Below are 20,394 nucleotides of genomic sequence, written 5' to 3' on the forward strand. Positions count from 1 at the left end.
TGTTTTTATTGCAGATGAACAAATAACTGATGTTATTTGTAACTTTGAAACAGTGGTAGTACTGAGAAATATACAATCTAAGCATTGATACATACAAAAAAACACTTTTTTCTCTTGTAGTTTCTCTAAGGTTTCCAACGTTAGTCGAGGTATTTTCTTTCATCGTGGTATCTATTTGACTGGGAAATCATGTCAGTGTTTCCAACCTCCTCTTTTTTTTTTTTTTGTTAACTATGCTTGCCTAACCTAACCTTATCGGAATGGTTTGTGGGGCTACCCATCAGCTACCCGTGCATAATGTACAATTTGCACACATGATGAACACGATAGTAGGTATTTTTTGGTGAAGAAGGTTGGAAACACTGATATTCGAAAACAAAAGAAGCAATATCATTCACGAAGTAAGCGATATCGCACTGTTACGTGCGTTCGGTAGCACTTAGAAAAATATGTTGTTTTAGTGGAAAAAATGTTTGTTTTCGTGTAAAAAGCATAATGGCACCTTGAACTATGTTCCGCAATACACAATTGGCAAGTACGAACCATGCGAAACACAAAATGTCCGATTTTAATGTGTCTCCGATCTATGAAACTGGTACCGAATTTACAAATAACTTTGGAGTGAATTCAACACTACTTCACTCATTTAAGGGAAATGCACAAATAGTTGGCACCCTTAAGGGATTTTTCTTTATATTATCATCATTGTAATGGGTTTCTTGGAAATATATTCATTATAACATAAGTCAGAGGTTCTCTTTACAAACAAAACATTAATAATTCTCCAAAGTGAAATTGCAAAATAATTGCGAACCATTGACACTAGCCCTACGAACCATTGACTTGTGGTTAGGTTAGGCAAACATAGTTAAAACTTGGGTAACAGTTCATAATATCGGAGACACATTTCTTCATTTTTACAGAAGAAACTACTTACGGAAATGAGTTTCTCCAAGCTTTCCAATGTTCGTCGAGGTATTTTCTTTCATCGTGGAATATATTTGACCGGGAAATCATGTATTTTTCAAGTGAAATATCTCACCGATGCACAGTTGCCATTGCTTTCGCTACGTGAACTGCATGCTGCATATATTGGATGACGTAAGCCCCTGTCAGTGTTTCCAGCCCCTTTTTTCACTATGCATGCCAAACCTAACCTTATTGGAAATGGTTCGTGGGGCTATCTGTCAGCTACCGTGCATAATGGTTCATGGGGCTATCAGTCACCTACCCTTGCATAATGTAAAATTTTCACATGTGACAAACACGATAGTAGGCATTTTTTGGTGAAGAAGGTTGGAAACACTGCATACCCACAACATGAGCAAAAATGTGCCCACCATATTGTGTGTTACAGAAGCGAAGAAAGGAATCAAAAAAATCACTCTGTATGTGAAAAATTGGGAACGACGTAAGATTACCGGACCCTCTCCGATTTTCTTCATATTTGGCATACCCACTAATTGAGGCCTCCTAATCACGAATCTGAAGTTAAAAGTTGTCGGAAACGTTTAGAAATTGCAAAATAAGCGAAAATAAGGCTTTAGTTTTCGGAATGGAAACCGTCGATTTCCACATTTTTTTTTGTTTCACAAGGAAATATATATATTCTTGATACTACCACGACACCAAATTTTAACAACCACACGTCAATGGTTCGTGGGGCTAGCGTCAATGGTTCGCAATTATTTTGCAATTTCTAGATCCTGATACTACCACGACACCAAATTTTGGTAACAGTTCGTTATATCGGAGACACATTAAAATCGGATATTTTGTGTCTTGCATGGTTCGTACTTACCAATTGTGTATTGCGGAACATAGTTCAAGGTGCCATTATGCATTTTACACGAAAACAAACACCATTTTTGGTATAATTTAACAATACAGGGAATTTATCCAATTTGTTTGAAATTTGGGATACTTAAGGTGCGTTGCAAAATGATAAGAACGGTATGGAATTTGAACATATCGTGGGAACGAAAAGGAAATAGGAAACGAAAGTGATGCAGACTGACAGAGAGAGGAAAGCATGTTATGAGAAACATGGTACTGTTCAGGGAGACGTGTATGTGTAACAGCAGGCAAGGTCGAAGTCAAAAGAGCGTTGCAAAATGATAAGAACGCAGTGATGTCTTTGCCAGTGACTACAGAGGCCGCTGTTGCAGCTAGCGAGCAGATCGCGAGGTATTCATGTCCTGTTGACCTGTTGAGGAGTACGACAGCATTGATGAAGGCATAGAATATGATGGTGCAGAATGGGCCATCGAGCAGGATTGTCGGAACGTGAAAAGAGGCAGATATTGACATATAATGAAAGAGGGAGTGTCTTCGAATGAGATTGCCCGCCGAATTCGTCGCAGTGCCTGTGTGGTGAACAATTTCCTAAAACTTGGAGACAGGTATGGAATGAAGAAAGCACCAGGAAGGCCGTGGAAATTGACGTCCCGACAGTAACGTGACGTCCTGAGGAAGCTGGCTGCTGGTGAAACATACCTCAGACAGTTGGCTCGTGATCCTCATATTCATGTGCATCAATCAACGCTATCACGGGCTGTGAAACTCAGCAATGGTCTCCGATATTGCAAGGCCAAACGACAGCCACGACTCGCAGCACAACAGAAGGAGCGCTGCGTGTCCTGGGCCAACATGCACATGGCGTGGAAGGGGGAATGGCGGCGGGTATTTTTCAGTGATGAAAAGAAATTCAATTTGGATGGTCCCGATGGCTAGAGATACTATTGGCATGATCTCCGCAAAGAGGAAAAGATCTTCTCCAAGAGACAACAAGGAGGACAGTCTGTAATGGTGTGGGGTGGGTTTGGTTATCATGGGAAAACGAATCTCGCCTTTCCCACAGGCACTCTGATACCAAAACGTCCTAATGGACAATCTATTGTCATTTGCCATTGACATTTGTGGCGATCAGTAGCATTTTCAGCAAGACACCGCCACTATACACACTGCTGAGTCCACTATCTTCTGGTTTCTTGACAGGAATGTGCATGTCATTGATTGGCCTGCAATTTCCCGTGACATTAACCCCATGAAAAACGTGTGGGGTCTTCTGTGCTGTTCAGTGCACGCCAATGGAACCCAGTACAATTACGTTCATGACCTGAGAAATGTTATCGTTGCTGCATGGGATGCCCTTGATCCTAATCTATTGAAAACGCTGGTGGACAGCATGTATGATCGGGTCTTCAAAATGGTGTACTGCCATGGTTCGTGTATTGGCTATTAAAGCAGGTCTGGGATGCCGTTCTTATCATTTTGCAACAGTAAACATGGTCACTTTTAAGGTTCGTTGCTTTGTACCTGCTCCTTGCCTGCACGTGACTTCTGGTCAACACGTTTTCTCTCTGTACATTAGGTGAGCATTGTAATGTGCTGTGTGCCTGTACCTGTAACTTAGTAAACGTGTCACACTTACTTTTTTGATTCGTTCTTATCATTTTGCAACGCACCTTACTAATTTGGGCCTCGTAATCACGAATCTGCACGTAAAATTTGGCGCTTATTTGGAGGCAGGTGCATCCGGCCAATTTCTAACATACATTTAACAGGGACACTATAGAGGGAGCCGGAGCGGAGGCGGGGCCGCGTTAGCAGTTGGGGGCGGTAAAAAAAAAAGTAAAGGTAAAGTGCTCACCTGTGCATAGGACCACGCCATGAAGGCGTATAGGGGTGTGGGGGCGGAGCCCGGAATCGGTGCGAAATTTGGAAATCGAGGGTGTAGAAATAAGAATTTCGAATATTTTGCTATTTCCACGTGTGAGCGCCCAATTGTGACTGCAGATTCGTGATTAGGGGGCCAAAATTAGTGAGTATGCCGAATTTCAAACAAAATGGAAAAATTCCCGGTATTGTAAAATCACTCTTCTTATTATTATGTTTCTTCAGTAGTTTTGAGAGGGATTCAACTCCACCGTGTGCGTTGAATATTCTGGTCCCACTCCCTTCTATTGTTTTGATAATGTCCTTTCGGATATTGACAAGTGCTGCGTAAACAACGCTATTTGATGTAGATTTTATATTTATCAGCACAAATTGCACCTGACTCACAATAATTTACAGAATAGATTCTTAATCAGTGCTTAGTACTTCATCCATTCAAAAATTTTAAGAAATACTTCGAACACAACCGCATGCAACAGATGGTCAGTGGTGGACCGCCGATTCTTTGTTTACACCATAGACATATTGGGCCCGTTCCGAAAGTCGCACGAGTTTAACGCGTTAAACGAGTTATGGCAACTGGCCGTTCCATAAGTGCTTCCGTGCGTTTCGTGAGGTTCATTATGCTGTCCCAAAAGTCGCATTCCGTGCGTCTCGTGCAAGAGCGAGATTCACCAAACGCACGAGCCAGGAGGTTGGTTTGTTCGGTGAGAATCGTCTGCTACCTGCAGACAACGAGGGTGCATGATGACTTCAAACTGCACTAGTTCGGGAATTGTATTATAAGTTTAACAGAGAGCGTTAGGAAGCAACATGCACAAGATAAGTGTGCCTCAACTGTTCTTACAATGTGCTTAAAATGAGTAACAGTATCCGCAGTAGAGTTTATTTCTGTCTGAAGGAAATGCCTTCCGCTGGACGCCATGCGGAAAATTTTTATGAACGAAAGGCTGCGCCTGCGCTTTCGTCTAGAGCGTCCCATAAGTCTGTAAAATAACTGGTTTCACCAGGTTCACGAGCCCAGTTACTTTCGTTCGTTTCGTTATGACTTTCGGAACTGTTTACACATTCGCCACGCCCTAAGAACTTCAATTGTTCATGAAACTTGATTACGTATCAAAGTTGTCAACTTACTCAGAAAGATAGCTAAAATCGACTAACAGTTGATAGGGTCAAAAAAGAAGAAGAAGAAGAATCTAACAAGAAGTGATTGCCTTCCTGATGAACTGTGAACTCACTTACACAGATGGCAACCTTGATGACATGATGATGAAGGATAATTGAAGATCGTTGGGCGTGTTCTTGGTGGCAAGAATAAACATGTTGGTAGTATATGAAATGCAGGTCAAAACCTATCTGCAGTAATTGCGGATCTGAAAGCCATGATACCCCTTGTAACAAGCCCCCATTTTGTATTAACTGTAAGCAAGGTCATGGTGCCCTTGATCGCACCTGTGAAATTTGGCGCCAGGAATCACAAATCAAAAATAAAATGGCCATGGAAAATTTATCCTACCATGACGCAAGACAAAAAATCTTGGGAACATATTTGGCCCCTCCTTCCAGGGAAGCGATCCTAAACCCGATTTATAATAAACGGGACTTTCCACCCCTCAAACCCAGCAAACTCAATACGACTCCTAGTCAACTTGGGCCACTCAGTAGCGCTTGGGAAAATCCTTTCTCAGCGTTGACAACAGAAGAACCTAGTCCTTTACACCCGGAAGCAGGCCCCAGTGTCACCCACACCTCGGTGGGTCTCGCCAACCACACCAAATTTTCCAGACCCCGCCATCGGCCACACAGAAGTTTGATAACAAAGATTAGGCGTCCGGGTGCTGAACACTTGGATCGTCGGCATGCCTCCAGTTCCAGTTCGGACACTGATAACGACATAAATATGGTAGCCCACCCCTCTCAATCGATAGGAAAGGATGAAATTTGTCCTTCCTTACCCGTAGGAAAACGGGCAATTCCCCCGGTATCTCCACGGCCGCGGAACCCTCAGTTTCCGCTAAGAAACGCTATGCCAGGAACAAGTCTCCAGTCTCAAGACGTCCATCGAAGTAGTTCTGACTATCAGACACTATCTAGCGATCACCAATCTCTATACCACTCTCTCCTGGACCTTATCCCGCACCTTTGGAATTCGGCTATTAAACTTCACGACTTCACAGAACAAGAACAATTATTCGCAAAATTCAAGATCTTACGACACATTTACTTTCTATTATATCGGGCCGTTAGAATGTCCCGGTATAGACCGCCTTCATGTGTTCTTTTTGTTCTCTCTCTCTCTCTCTTTCCTCCCCCATGTTATTTCCTGTCATTTTTCAATGGAACGTCCTCAGTTTTTCGGCCAGAAAATGTGAATTACAGTGACTTCTGGCGGATTATAAACCTCACATTCTTAGCCTACAAGAAGTGAAAGGCACACGATATGAGAACTACAGATTACCACATTTTATCTCCTACGGTCCTCCTTTCCCCCCAACACAACGAGGTGTTGCTATCTACGTACATGAAAATATTCCACACTCTCTTCTTTCTCTCCCCCCTTCGCTTCCTTTGATTCAATATTATAACGTAGAAATTGTTGCTGTACGCATTCAATTCCATCATCACTTATTCACACTCATATCCCTTTATATTCCTCCCCACCACTTTTCGCAGAACATCCCGTTATCCACCCTCAATGAACTTCTTACTTTCATCCCAGGACCCTATTTAATAACCGGTGATTTTAACAGCCATCACCAGCTGTGGGGCAATGTCCTGACAGATCGATTAGGTTACACCATTGAAAACTGGATCATTGAGAATGATTTTATTATTATGAATGACGGTACCCCCACCCACTATCCACACAATGGTTCCCGCCCGACCAGTATCGATCTCACATTAGTATCCCCTAACCTTTTCTCTCATATCAATTGGATCAATGAGTTTGACTTACGAGGGAGTGATCACACTCCGATCTTTCTTTGTTTACCGAATAATTTCTCGAATACAGGCGTGACTGACACTCCTGTCCGTCGATGGACACGTAACTCTATTAACTGGACCACCTTCCGATCTTATTTTCTTAAATTATATTATACGGATACTATATCCTCCCACCGGACTATGACATATACCCAATTCCTCCACATGCTTACGTTAGCTCTTGATCGGAGCGGTACTCGACAAAAATTTTTTTACCATCGATCGATTTCCCAAGATTCATTGGTGGAACACTCAATGTGCCGCCATCAAAAACAGAAAAAAAGCACTCACAAAACTTTATGCCAAACACCCTACGCCCGAAACCTGGCTAGTACTACACAACATTCAGACTATCGCAAAAAATACATATACCAAAGCAAAACGACATGCATGGAAACTATTCTGTCAGTCCCTTGATGTGAATCTCCCAATCGGAGTCATTTGGGGCAAATTCAACTCTTTACGACACCCCCATGTTCCTCGTCCCCGACCGATTAATACTGCCTGGGAAGTTGAATTTATGGATCTCCTCACACCTCCTACAGTCACCTTACCTCCCCCCTTTATAGACCAGACAAACATTACATTCACAGCAGATTTCCCTGCTGTTACAATACCGGAACTTCAACATATTCTAGAGAACATCCCATCTACTGCCCCAGGATATGATGGTATCACTTATGACATCCTCAAACATTTACCAGAACAAGGACTTAATATTCTCACTGCGATTTTTAACTCTGTTTATAGTAGGGGTAAAATCCCGAGAGGTTGGACCCAACATGTTGTTATTCCGATATTAAAACCAAATAAACCAGCTATACATGCTACGTCCTACCGCCCTATTGTTCTCATACCAGTTATGGCTAAACTATTTGAAAGAACTTTACAACACCGAATATCTTGGAATTTAGAGAAACGCAATTTTTTCCTCCCTCCCAAATGGGTTTTCGCACCGGGATTGGCAGTCAAGATGCTATATGTACCCTTACAGTGGCACTTCAGAATAGCCAAATACTGCGACAATATTGCTTTAGTTTATTCATAGATGTTGCTCACGCCTACGATTCGGTTCAAATTCCAATATTATACCAAATTCTCGATACTCTTCATATTCATCCGGTGGTAGCACAATTAATATGGCATTTATATCAAGAACGCATATTGGTTTTTTGGTTTCCCCATAATGTCACGGGACCACGATTAATCCGGAGTGGTGTCCCACAAGGCTCCCCACTCAGTCCAATTCTCTTTAACATATATACACAATACTTACATCAAACACTAAATTCTAATCATCATATCCTTCAATATGCTGACGATTTTTGTTTCTATAATAGTACATCAGATGCCACTCGAGGCATCTTAAGCCCCTATCACACGGAACTGGATTTCTATTTGGAATGCTCTAGTTGACGCTGGACTGGCTACCCATTTGCTAGTTTTCGCCTCACACGGTACTTGTTATACCGTACTTGTCGATAGTCTTTCGTTTCCATAATGGCGGCCCCGCGAGATGTAAACAACGTATCACTTCACACTTTTAAAAGACGATAACTATCCAACCGAGAGGAATATCGCATCGCATTAAATGATTTTAGGTAAAGAAGAATGGCGCTGATAAAATACGTACTTTACAACGTTTACTATACACGTATGGAAGAATATTTTAGCTTTTTCAAATGTAAACTTGCCTTTCGTGTTGTATGCACTCGGAAGCCACAGACAAAAAAAGGCTACTTTACAAACTCACAGAATATCTTCACATGGCCAAACTTTGCTCTGATTGGCTGTTCCACAGAATCTAGTCGAAGAAGTTAGTAGCAATTAGAACATGTCCTATTCCTCAAAACCAGTCAAGCAGTCAGCCAGGCGGCCATGATTACTACCCAGAAAGTTAGTTCATCGCCAACTAACTAGAAATCCAGTTCCGTGTGATAGGGGCTTAAGACTTAAGCCCCTATCACACGGAACTGGATTTCTAGTTGGAATGCCCTAGTTGACGATGAACTGACTTTCTAGTAGAAATCATTGCCGCCTGGCTGACTGGTTTTGAGGAATAGGGCATGTTCTAATTGCTACTAACTTCTTCGACTAGATTCTGTGGAACAGCCAATCAGAGCAAAGTTTGGCCATGTGAAGATATTCTGTGAGTTTGTAAAGTAGCCTTGGAAAAAATATTCGAACGAACGATATACCTCAGAATTACCTGGACACTAGAACGTCAACGTTTCTTTTATCCTACTCAACTTGGCTTTAGAATCAATTATGGCAGTCAAGATGCAATAGCTATCCTAAGCACTGCAATTCAAAATAGCAAAATTAGTCGTTCACACTGTTATAGTCTTTTTATAGATGTGGAAAAAGCATACGATTCTATCAATTTACATATGCTTTGTAACAAATTAGAAAATCTTTTCATTCATCCTCAATTATCGTTAATCATATGGAACCTATATTCCAATAGAAAGATATATGGATGGTTCTCAGAAACAATTAGTGACCCTCGTTTCACTAGCATAGGAATTCCTCAAGGTGCACCTTTAAGTCCTTTATTATTTAACATTTACACAAATGAAATTCACTCCTTACCTCTTTATCCGTTCCAGTTAGTACAATACGCAGATGATTTCTGTTTTTACTGTACTACAGATGATGCAACCCAAGGTATAATTAAAACACAGAGATTAATTAACACCATTAGAGAATGGTTTCATAATGCAGGATTAACCCTTAGTGAAAATAAATCCAAAATCATTTGCTTTAATAACAAACGCACAGATAGTTATCCCAATAATATTTTACAAATTTCTGACATCCCAGTGACAGATTCTCACAAATATTTAGGTGTACATTTTGATAGACGTTTTACATGGAATACACACATTTTATATTTATTAAACAAAGGTCAAAAGTTTTTAAACATAATTCGTAGCATGACAACAACAAAATGGGGAGGCCACCCAAAAATTTTACTTCTCTTTTATAGAAATTGCTTTCGCTCATTTTTCGACTATGCAGCTTTCAGCTACGGGGGAGCAAAATCCAATCTACTCGACAAAATAGATATATTACAAAGAAAAGCATTGAGAATTTGTCTAGGTCTTATGCAATCAAGCCCCAATGTAAGTGTTTATATGGAGAGTAAAGAGACTTCTTTGAGTCACAGGCGGATTCAATTAACAATAAAATTCCTCCTTAAATCATGGGAAAATCATCCTCATCCATTTAATAAATTGTTTGAAATACAAAAACAATGGGCTGAAGCCGATGTAATAAATCCTCATACCACCTCATATTTCCTTGTATACTGTCATTACTTATTTCCAGAACTTCGATCTAATACTTTCACTCTCTTACATCCTTTGATCTATCAACTAGATATTCCATTATATACTCAATGTTCAATCCACTTCAGAGATCTAGGTTTACATGCATTGTACAGAGAAAAATGGCCAATGCATGTAATGATTTACACCGATGGTTCTAAGAATAACAATAGTGTAGGATGTGCCTATTACATCCCAGAGAAAAACATTTATCAACAATTTAGATTACCTATAGATTCATCTATTTTTACTGCGGAAAGTTACGCCCTTTACAAAGCCTTACAATATGGAATAGCGGAAGACTTTAAAAAAATTCTTCTCCTTACAGATTCGCTGAGTGTTCTTCAAGCATTATCTACATCCTATCCCAAATTATGTCACCAATCATATCTTATTATTTTAATTATTCAACAAATTCAACTTGCTTGCAAAAGAAACATTGACATACAATTCAGTTATGTCAAAGCACATGATATTAATGTAGGAAATGATAGAGTGGACATATACGCTAAACAGGCCAGAGATTTACAACTCATAAGTTTCAATAGGTTAATGTATACTGATTTATTACCACGAGTAAAAATCAAACTTATGGAACAATGGAATGAATGGTGCAAAGATCAATTTAAGTTTGTGGGCAACACATATAGATGGATTGCAGAATTTAAATCTAAAGTCCCTTGGTTCAATTCATACACACTCCCACGGCAAGTCATAGTTTTTATTAATAGATTAAGAACAGGACACGTACGTACACCAGCACATTTAGCAAAAATAAAAATTAAAACTCAAGAAAATTGTAAATGTGGCAATAATAATCCTGATGCTCAACATTTAATTCTAGAATGTCCAATCTATTCAGATCAACAAATCATACTCTACAAAGGTTTTCAACGTTTAAAAATTCCATTTCCAATATCACTATCATCCATTTTAACAGATTTATCCCCTTCATTAATATGGATGCTGTATGCATATTCTCGAAAATGTAGACTTGAAATATAAAGTGATTTTTAAGAAACAGCAAAATGGACAAAAAAAGTGAATTATTTATAATAATTGTTATATATTTGTGATTCCGATTAATTTGTGAGACTAACTGCCAACTTTAGAAGAAAACATTAAAATAAATAAAAAAAACAAACAATAACGATGTCCAAAGTCGACAAGATAATGCTGACAGGGACAAAAGAAAGAAGAAGAAGAAGAATTGTAAAGTAGCCTTTTTTTGTCTGTGGCTTCCGAGTGCATACAACACGAAAGGCATGTTTACAATTGAAAAAGCTAAAATATTCTTCCATACGTGTACAGTAAACGTTGTAAAGTATGTATTTTATCGCGCCGTTCTTCTCTACCTAAAACCATTTAATGCGATACGATATTCCTCTCGGTTGGATAGTTATCGTCTTTTAAAAGTGTGAAGTGATACGTTGTTTACATCTCGCGCGGCCGCCATTGTTCGGTGAACAATGTATATAATTAGTGTTTTTAATCTTGTTTTCCATTTTTGTGTATATGTGTGAGTTATTCATGTGAAGTGCGTGGGAGTAAAGAAACTGCGGAACCTCCCGCATTCTTGATTACGGGAACTTACACCCACAAGTAAATTCGGGAACGTCCCGAGAGTTGAGCCAGGCGCTTAGCTTGGGCGTTGCCAGGAGAAAAGAACAGTCGTCATCAGAGAGTCGTCGTGAGAAGAACCGTGTTACACGCGCGCGGTTACAAGTGCGCTGTAGAGACATTCTACAGCCAAACAGACAGTCCTTCGTGTAGATTGTTTAGTTATTGTATAGTCCTTCGTATATGTGTATTATAGACATTAAATGTATGTATATATCGTCTTTGTGCGTCTGTTACTTAACCAGACACCGTGCGGGAACCGACGCATTTAGGATAATTCGGGCCAGGGTGGAGTTCAGCCAGTTAGCCAATGAAGTGCGGGGCTTTCTGGAAACTGACACTCAACAAATGGTCCTCCGGGCCGGATGCGTCGCAATTGTAGTTTTCGTGCCGTATTCCGGTAGTTTGTCGTCGGGAAATCAACGAGCCAGAAGAAGAGTCAACGTGCCACACCCTCGGTCCGCCATATGCGTTTAGCGTCTCTTGTACGACGAGTCAACATGGAGCAGTTACAGGCGTCAAAGACAGTCCTCAAGCGGGAAGTTACTCGGATTGAAAACAAGTCAGCTTCACCAACGCTGGAAAGTGCGACAATTCAAGTCTACATAGACAAGGTCCTTCAACTAAGTGCAGATTGTAGTGCATTACTTGTGAATCTCGCTAAACAGTGCGAAGAAACATTGTTCTCCGAGTACTACGATGAACTGAGTGCGGTGCAAGACAGATTAGAGTTCTTGTTGGGCTCCCTGTACCAAAAACGGAAGGAAGCCGTTTCTCCCGTTGTCGCGGTCGCGGTGAACAGTGATGCGAAAAGTGACGTTCGGTTACCAAAACTGACATTACCAGAATTCAGTGGTGACATACATCAATGGTTGTCATTTCGGGACTTATTCGTGGCATCGGTTCATGACAACAAACACCTCAGTGGCGCTCAGAAGTTGCAGTACTTGAATTCAGCATTAAAGGGTGAACCGTCATTATTAATCCAGTCCATCGCAATAACGGATGCAAACTACGAGGAGGCGTGGAATCTGTTAGTTTCGCGGTACCAAAACAAGAGAGAGATTGTGAACAGCACGATTAATCGCTTGGTTAATCAACCTTGTGTGCCATCACGCTCGGCTACAGGGTTACGCAAGCTCATTGACGTCACTTCTGAGTGTGTGCGTGTGCTGAAGGTTTTGGACATCCCTGTAGAGGCTTGGGATGCAATATTAGTCTTTCACACCACCGACAAGTTGGATGCAGAATCTAGGCAACAGTGGGAACTTTCCCTGAAGAATGCAGAAGTGCCCAAGTTCGAGGACCTGACTACGTTCCTAGATGTGCGTGCCAGAGCTCTTGCAGCGTCTACGGTGACCTCCAGCCTCCCAATGTCCAGTAAACCCCCTCCCAGGGCCACTGATCGTCAAGTAAAGAAGAATGTGAATTCGTATCACACAGGTGCTGAAACTGTGTGTCCTAAATGCCGCGGACACCACAGGTTGCATACTTGTCAGAAGTATCAACAAATGTCGGTGAAAGAACGGTACTATTTTGTGAAAAGCAACAATCTGTGCTACAACTGTTTGCAATCGAATTGTAACGTCGGAAAGTGTACTTCGCGCACGTGTATGGTGTGCTTTAGAAAGCACCACACATCCCTTCACTTCTCTCGTGAAAACCCCAGTTCTACGCAGCAAGTTACATCCCACATCGCCAGCAAGAAGAAAGCCATTCCGTTGCAGGAAGTTCTCTTGTCTACAGCCACCGTGGGCGTTAGGGATAGACACAACAACGTTCGGCATTTTCGTGCACTCTTAGATACGGGCTCTGAGTGTACATTTGTCACGGAAGACTGTAGTCAGCAATTAGGCCTTCGAAAGAAACACATCAGTGTTGCCATATCCGGTATTTCGGCAACTGGTATCGGTACTTCTCGTTCCATGGTGGACCTACAGTTTAGGTCAAAAGCGGGCAACGAAACGTACACCACCAAAGCCATCGTTGTGAAGAAGATTACAAATAATTTGCCCAAGCAGCAATTCACTTTTGATCAACAGTGGACACACCTACATAACCTTGATCTTGCCGACCCGTCCTTCAACAAACCAGGGAAAATAGACATTTTATTTGGTGCAGACATTGTTCCCTTACTTTTAAGACCTGAGAAAGTCGCAGGTCCAGTAGGTACACCAACGGCCATAAGTACTTCACTTGGGTGGATTCTTATGGGCAGAATTAACGTTCCGCGCAATAAACGCGCAGTGTCATCACATCATGCGTCATGTAGTGATCTGGACGCTACCCTACAGCGCTTCTGGGAAATAGAGACTGTGCCATCGGTAAAATTGTACAACGAAGAAGAAAACTTTTGTGAACAACATTTTCGAAAAACACACGCACGTGACATCGACGGGCGTTATGTTGTGAGATTGCCCTTCCGAGAACAAAGCGGTGTTCTGGGTGCTTCACGTCCTCTAGCGGTGCAGCGTCTCAAACAAATGGAGAGACAACTCGTCAAGAATCCACAACGTCAACAAAAGTATGCTGAGTGTATGCAAGAATACCTAGACTTGGGTCATATGTCCGCCATTTCGAATTCAGAATTACCTGTGTCCCAAGAAAGCAGTTGCTACCTCCCACACCATAATGTCATCAAAATGGACAGTTCCACAACGGCTTTACGGATCGTGTACGACGCCAGTGCGAAGACGACGACAGGAGTTTCCCTCAACGATAAGTTGCTTGTAGGCCCCAAGATGCAAGACGACATAATGCCTTTGTTGCTACGTTTTCGTACGTATCAAATTGCCCTTACTTCGGACGTTGTCAAAATGTTTCGACAGGTGAAAATACACCCAGACGATGCAGAATATCATCGCATTGTGTGGAGAAAGTCACCGAAAGAAGAGATACGAGACTTCAGATTAGAGAGACTGACGTTTGGTACGGCTAGTGCTCCTTTCTTAGCCACCAGGTGTTTACAACAGCTGGCCCGCGACGAAGAGGCAGACTTTCCTGAAGCAGCGGCGATTACATTGAGAGACTTCTTTGTAGACAATCTAGTGACTGGCAGTGATACAGTAACGCAAGCTATCGCGTTACAAAAACAAATAAGTGAACTTCTACAAAGAGGTGGTTTCGAATTGCGGAAATGGTGCTCGAACAATTCTGAAGTATTGAATGAAATCCCTGTACATTTGCGAGAAACGAACTTTGCATTGGATGTGAGCATAAATGAACATATAAAAGCACTCGGGATCGAATGGCATCCAGCGAGTGACGAATTCGCAGTGTCAGTGACGCAACCCGCAATTCATGAGCAATTGACCAAGCGCATTCTGTTATCAGACATCGCGAAAATATTTGAACCCCTCGGGTGGATATCTCCAGTAACCGTCAAAGCAAAGATCTTCATGCAAACACTTTGGCAAGTTAAACTTGATTGGGACGATGTACTTCCACCAGAACTAGAAATTGCATGGCGAAGTTTTCGGGCGGAGTTGCATAAGTTGCAGGATGTTAAGGTGCCTAGGCGCATTGTGTCTTCAAAACCGCTAACGTGCGAACTGATAGGCTTTTGTGACAGTTCCGAACGGGCCTATGCGGCCACTGCCTATTTACGTTCTACATACAGCGACGGAAGTGTTGAAGTGCATCTCGTAGCAAGTAAAACGAGAGTCGCCCCTCTGAAGAAAGTGACTCTCCCGAGACTCGAACTCTGTGCTGCAGTGTTACTCATACGGTTGCTGCAGACAATAAAGGAAGCTCTTCATTTGAACATTACAGAGATGCGTGCATTTACTGACTCTACAATAGTGTTGTGTTGGATAAACTCTTCTCCTTCTAATTGGCGTACATTTATTGCCAACAGAGTTGCTAAAATACACGACGTTCTCCCTGCAGAGAATTGGTTCCACGTGTGCAGTGAAGAGAATCCAGCTGATTTGGCGACAAGAGGAATTTCTCCCTCAACCCTGCTAGAACGTGATATTTGGTTCTTCGGCCCACAGTGGTTACGTAATCAGTCCTTCAATCCTACACGCACGGTCAACGCAGCAACAGCTGAGGTTGAGAGAGAGAGAAAAAAGGGTCTTCTCGTATTACAGTCTTCGGTCGAGGTGGAGGAGTTATTAGTAAACAAGTATTCAAACTTATCAAAGCTCCAACGAGTAGCGACTTGGTGCTTCAGATTTATGCATAACACCAAGCGAAGTGCTAATGAACGTCAGTTTGGACCCCTATCAGCACGCGAACTTAATCACACGTTGCTTGTGTTAGTGAAACAAGCACAAATTACAGCATTCCCTACAGAAATAAAGCATTTGAAAAAAGGGAATCCTTTGCCTTCGAACAACCAATTACTCAATTTGACTCCTTTCCTGGACCAGGAGGGAATTCTGAGAGTAGGTGGACGTTTACACAATGCACAAATGACAATTGATAAGAAACATCCCATTCTGTTACCTCGTGAACATAAACTAGCAGAGCTCATCGTGAAACATGAACATTTGAAACATTTGCATGCGGGACCACAATTACTTCTCGCTGTCCTACAGCAACGTTTTTGGATTATACGAGGGAGGGACTTAATTCGAAAAATTGTGTTTAAATGCAAAGAATGCTTTAAGGAAAAACAGTTGACAGCAACTCAACTCATGGGTAGTTTGCCAGCCCCTCGCGTCAATCCAGGCCGAGTATTTGCAAATACAGGTGTAGATTACTGCGGCCCATTTTCAATAAAGAGTTGCCAACTCAGGTCTTCAAAAATCACCAAAGGATACGTCGCTCTTTTCGTGTGTCTTGCAACGAAAGCAATTCACTTGGAAGCGGTAAATGATGCATCAACGCCTACATTCATTGCTGCATTACGTAGGTTTGTGGCCAGACGTGGTAAACCTAACCAGATCTTCAGCGATTGCGGAACGAACTTCGTAGGGGCAAACAGAGAATTGAAAAAGCTACTTCAATTCATGCGACAAAAGGAACACGTCCAATCGATGTCAGATGTTACGGCCTCGCAAGGCATACAATGGAATTTCAATCCACCGGGAGCAGCTCATTGGGGTGGTGTATGGGAAATTTCAGTGAAGGCAGTAAAATATCACTTGAAAAGAGTTATGGGCTCAACATTACTCACTTATGAACAATTCATCACGTTATTGACACAAATAGAGGCGTGTCTTAACTCGAGACCATTAACGGAGTTGAGTAGTGATCCAAATGACCTAACGGCACTCACACCAGGACACTTCTTAACCGGTGATTCGTTACTGGCTGTACCACAAGCAGACTTTACGACATCCACGTCGAATTGTTTGTCTAAGTGGCAATTGATCCAAAAAATGACGCAACATTTTTGGAAACGGTGGGCAACAGAGTACTTGTCCAGACTCCAGCAGCGGCCCAAGTGGATGGAGAAGAAGGAAAATCTACGGATAGGAGATCTGGTGTTGTTGAAAGAATCTACCCCTCCACAGCAATGGAAGCTAGGAAGAGTAGTGAAAGTTCATCCAGGACCAGACAAGTTAGTACGATCAGTGACAGTGCGAACAGCTGAGGGACAATACAGACGTCCAATTGTGAAACTTGCTCCTCTCCCCTATTTTAAGGAGACATAAGTAATACATTGAAATTATTGATTGTGGTTGAAATTAATATTTCAACGGGGGGGAGTATGTTCGGTGAACAATGTATATAATTAGTGTTTTTAATCTTGTTTTCCATTTTTGTGTATATGTGTGAGTTATTCATGTGAAGTGCGTGGGAGTAAAGAAACTGCGGAACCTCCCGCATTCTTGATTACGGGAACTTACACCCACAAGTAAATTCGGGAACGTCCCGAGAGTTGAGCCAGGCGCTTAGCTTGGGCGTTGCCAGGAGAAAATGGTCCTCCGGGCCGGATGCGTCGCAATTGTAGTTTTCGTGCCGTATTCCGGTAGTTTGTCGTCGGGAAATCAACGAGCCAGAAGAAGAGTCAACGTGCCACACCCTCGGTCCGCCATATGCGTTTAGCGTCTCTTGTACGACGAGTCAACATGGAGCAGTTACAGGCGTCAAAGACAGTCCTCAAGCGGGAAGTTACTCGGATTGAAAACAAGTCAGCTTCACCAACGCTGGAAAGTGCGACAATTCAAGTCTACATAGACAAGGTCCTTCAACTAAGTGCAGACTGTAGTGCATTACTTGTGAATCTCGCTAAACAGTGCGAAGAAACATTGTTCTCCGAGTACTACGATGAATTGAGTGCGGTGCAAGACCGATTAGAGTTCTTGTTGGGCTCCCTTTACCAAAAACAGAAGGAAGCCGTTTCTCCCGTTGTCGTGGTCGCGGTGAACAGTGATGCGAAAAGTGACGTTCGGTTACCAAAACTAACATTACCAGAATTCAGTGGTGACATTCATCAATGGTTGTCATGAACCGATGCCACGAATAAGTCCCGAAATGACAACCATTGATGAATGTCACCACTGAATTCTGGTAATGTTGGATAGTTATCGTCTTTTAAAAGTGTGAAGTGATACGTTGTTTACATCTCGCGCGGCCGCCATTATGGGAACGAAAGACTAGCGACAAGTACGGTATAACAAGTACCGTGTGAGGCGAAAACTAGCAAATGGGTAGCCAGTTCAGCGTCAACTAGAGCATTCCAACTAGAAATCCAGTTCCGTGTGATAGGGGCTTTACGCAACTTTATCATTCAATTACGAGATCAATTATCGCAACGCGGTTTATCATTTTCCCCGGAGAAATCTCAGATCATTATTTTCAATCAGTGTATGCTTACTCGTTATCCTAACAATTTAACTCATTTACATCAAATTCCGGTGGTTCAAACCTGTAAATACTTAGGGATTCATTTTGACCGTAAATTAACTTGGCAACCACATCTTACATATTTGCTCACAAGAGGGAAAAAATTGTTAAACATTATGAAAGGGCTTGCCACTACCAAATGGGGGGGCCACCCCTCCATTATGTTATTGTTTTATAAGAATTGTTTTCGTTCACTTTTTGATTATTCGGCTCCCGTATTGGGCGGGATGTCTGATCGCTGGCTACAAAAAATGGATATTTTACAACGTCAGGCACTCCGCCTTTACCTCGGCTTAATGGCATCTAGTCCCAATGTTAGCGTTTATGGAGAGAGTACTGAACCGCCTCTCTCCTTTAGATACCAATACTCTACCATGAAATACATATTGAAAACATGGGAACGACACCCTCACCCCTTCAATACCGTATTCGCTATTCAACGACAACTGAACGAAACTTTAACCCTCGATCGCTTTCGCCCTCGGCTTTTCTTTTTGTCTGTTATAATATTGATCGAGACGCTTACCATCTCAGCTTCACATTTACATCTCCTTTGATTTACACTTTACCGATACTCACCGCCCCTCTCCCTAATATTAATTATACCGATTTCGGTCGACACGAATACTACAAAGAATTATGGCCCGACTACGCGTTTATTTACACAGACGGTTCCAAAGATGCCGACCGCGTTGGATGTGCCTTTTATGTCCCTCGATACAATGTTGTACGTCAATTTTCCTTATCGTCAGAAGCGTCTATTTACTCGGCAGAGTGCTATGCCATTTATCAGGCTTTGCTCCACGCTCGTGAAGCACACTACCTACAAACTTTAATTCTCACAGATGCCCTCAGTGTATTATTTACGATCGCTCGTTGTGGTAAGGCAGCTTATCGTTTGCAACTCTTTCCCACCTTAATTTTACAGGAGTACTTTCACCTCCACCACAACGACCAACGCGTACAGTTCACTTATGTCAAAGCGCACAGCAATCTTAATCCTTATCAAGACCTAGCGGATCTTTATGCCAAAACAGCTGTGGACGTTCCTTCCCCCTCTCCTATCCGACTTGCCTATACTGATCTTTTACCTCGGGTCAAAAAAAAAATTCATTCCCAGTGGGAAAATTGGGTTCATGCCGCAGTGGCAAAAACCACTACTTATAAATGGTTCATCGATAAACTCCCTATTCGACCCTGGTTTCATCACCTAAAAATGCCTCGTGAAGTGATCACTTGTATCCTACGCCTTAGAACGGGACACGATCATCTGGCAAGAATTCACCAAACTCCCTCTCCCAATTGTACCTGTGGAGAACATAAACAAACCCCCACCCATTTACTTTTTCAATGCCCGCTATGGAATCAGTGTTGCCACATGAAGGAAAATTTCCCTTTTTGAAGGGAAATTTGGAGCTAATTTTAAGGGAAAAGGGAAATTCGATGAAAAATAGCGAATTTTCAGGGAAATTTTAAGACGGACTAAACATTAATTATATTAAACATTATAACAGATTCCAGTTTTGAAAATGAGATTTTTTTTATTTTTATTTTGTCGTATACTTTGTTCTGAGAGGAAGGGTGGAATTTGGGTTGACCCACATCTGTCTACGGTTTGGGGCCGGAGGTCTTTGGCCATTCACCCTTATGGGAGTGGCAGTCCGAGGGTATTGTTTATTTAAGCTTTCCCCGGTTCTCTGAATTTTGCCTCAAATACTACACGTGCAAACCATAAAGTTATCTTTGTCGCAAACCTTCATTGGACACTGGGTGGGTTATTCGTCGTATACGAGTGTTTGGTGGAAGGCTGTGCCCGTCTTGGACGACGCGACAACAAGGGAAGCAAAGGAGACTATCTGCAACTCCAGAATATACTAGAAAACTTTGTGGAGAATTATCGGAAGATGAAAAAACACCGCAGAAACAAGTTAAAATATTCCGTGCAGAGTGGCAAGAAGTGACCAACAATGGATTAAATTTTAAT

Source organism: Lepisma saccharinum, chromosome 6, assembly GCF_977018435.1.
Source record: "Lepisma saccharinum chromosome 6, izLepSacc3.1, whole genome shotgun sequence".
Classification (NCBI taxonomy): Eukaryota; Metazoa; Arthropoda; class Insecta; order Zygentoma; family Lepismatidae; genus Lepisma; species Lepisma saccharinum.